The sequence below is a fragment of the Crocodylus porosus genome, unplaced genomic scaffold (assembly GCF_001723895.1).
Source record: "Crocodylus porosus isolate Cpor-Errol unplaced genomic scaffold, CroPor_comp1, whole genome shotgun sequence".
NCBI classification, from domain to species: domain Eukaryota; kingdom Metazoa; phylum Chordata; order Crocodylia; family Crocodylidae; genus Crocodylus; species Crocodylus porosus.
The window spans coordinates 128,577,191-128,579,767 of record NW_017728886.1 but is presented as its reverse complement, the minus strand read 5'-3'; positions in this window follow the sequence as shown (position 1 = coordinate 128,579,767).

Genomic DNA, 2,577 nt, shown 5'->3' with positions numbered 1-2,577 from the left:
TCACCGTGTTACAGTTTTGTACTGTATATCCCATTCATGAGCTGTTGACCAGTTCTGGGACTTAAAGAGCCGGCAGCCGCACCTAGCTTTGGACTAGTTCCACTGTTGGAACGCAAGGGCTGGCTCTGGAACCTCGTGAACTAACAGACATCCTATAGAATAAGAAAACTAACAGCTTACCCTAAGTTGTCTACTTGTGCCAACTCGGCAAACCTCGAGGGCGGCTATAAAGCTACCTCCAACCCCGCCCCACAAGCCACACACTCGCACAGCTCCTCAAAGCCCACGGCTCCCCTAAGCAGTGCTGGAACCGCTAGCCAGGCATTCCGCCACAATAACAAAAAACAAAGATGACAACAACTAGATTTTCAAACCAAGAGCACAAAATAGCGACATGCTAAATTCCACTCCTACCTCTATGTGAAGGGGTACAAATTCTCATCTCCTGTTTCCCAGAAGAATATCCTAGAAACAGATCATCAAATATTTTGAGAATCTTGCAATTTCTCTCTTGTTGAAGCTGCTCCATTTTGTATAGTTCACTTTTCACTGAGCCCATGAAAGACTGTATAACTGAGTAATTAACACAGTCTAAGAGATGAGAGACCTGGATTCAAATACACTCCTCCCTATATTCAGGGCACAAAACAGAATTAAAGGGGATAGGCTTCTGTCACACCATGAGTTGGCACTATGGGTATGGCTCTGCCCCCAAGGTCGAGGTTCCCTTAACTGTCCTGTCATGTCTTGATGGTGTATATAAAAGAAGGAGGGGATTCAGTGGTGTCTTTTTTTTCCCCTTTTGTGCCAGGGCAGGGTACTCAAGGGTGCATTGCAGTGTTCTTCAGGGCTCCAGTTTCCCTACATCCCGTCCACATGCCAACTGTTTGGGTACGCAGGTCTGCAGCCTAATGTGATGCCTACCCCTTGACCATGGGGTCCAGTGTTGAAGGCCATGTTCCCATTTGTTGTCCGGATGAAGATTTGCTCTGGTAGCCTCAACCCCCTATCTTCAGGGTCTGAGCCTTGGATGACAGGTGTCCTGTCTGAGAGGAGTCCCTGCCTGGTTTTCTTTAATGAGAAGGGGCTGGAAACATTCCATCCCCAGCTTGCTGCCAGCCACTGCTCCCATTCAACCACCGCAGGGCCATGATTGTGTAGTCTCTGCTCCTGGCACTCTCCTCTGACCAGTGCTCTCCCACCAGGCTTCTCCCCCCATGCCAGCTTCTGGTGGGGTTTTTAAACTTCCTGCAGTAGCAGCATCAGCTGCTGCAAATCAGCTGCCTACTGCCCCACCTGGGAAGCAGCTACTTGAATAGCCAGCAGAACACCAGCTCGTACAGCTCCTGCTTCATCTCTACCTGTCCAGGCAGTTCCTGGGATGCAGGGGGCTCTCTTTTCCCCTTCAGAAACCCCAGTATTCCCAGTGCTTGTGGGGGCTTCTCACCACCACAGCTAAGCACAGTAATCAAGGCTCTCTTTAAGTTAAGTTATCAACCAGGATCTCGGTTTTTCATTTGCTGCAGAAAAAGCTCAGATTGTCTCCTTTAATGGGGAAAAAAAATGCAGAGAACTGCTGTTCTCTTTCCAGGCTGGCACAGTTCCAACGTGTGAGGTTCTGTTTGGGGCTGGGGGAAATGGGGGCACCATTTGTATGTGCACATGCACATAGCAGCTGGGCAGCAGCTTCTGCAGCCAGGGCTGATCTAAGGGTAACTGGTGCCCTAGCTGAACTGCGTACCTTAGCAGCCCCACCACTTCCAATATAGAAGAAAATAAGAAGTCTAGAATGAACATGTACTTATTTGATATTCAAAATGAACAACAAAAACAAAAAAAAGTTGTTGATTATTTCACACTTATCATTAATCCTAATACAATTATACGGCAAAAACTCTAATAGAATTTATTATAATACATGGAGAATTAATAGGAAATCCTCATGAACACTTGTGTAAAAAATATATAACTTTGCTTTTTGTGCTTTCACTTTTGCAAATTCAGAAATGTGTTTTTTTAAGACAAAGTTTTCCAGCTATTTCATGTTCTATTAACACAGTGGCCAGTCCAACAAGTCTCTCTTGCAGCACAGAAGAACAAAGATATGACTTTATCAATTTTAACTTTGAGAAGTTACACACCTGTTAGCAACAGAAACTGGGAGTGTCAAGAGAATGTGGAGAGCAATGAAGATGTTGGGAAAACGCTGTCAGTTTATGTTCAGAAATAAACTTCAGCATACCTTGAGGTGTAAGACATTTTGGAAGCTGTTGTGAAATAGCCTGCAGTTCACTGCACAGATCTGCAGCAACAGTGTCTTTAGAAAGTCCATGCTGTAATGTCAACTCTAGCTCCAAGCAATGTTCCATTATCTGTTTTCATGTCTTATTTTGCAAATGGTGGACATCACAGGGGAAACCAAAGACTGAATCAAGCTGCTGTATCTGTTCAGACTGCTCTTTAACTGTACTACAGTATTGATGTAAAAATCACAGTTCGTTTCTTTGGAGGCTCAATGAATAATGATCCTTTAGGCACACATTGTCGGTGAAACAAAAGGTATATATTTGCAAATAG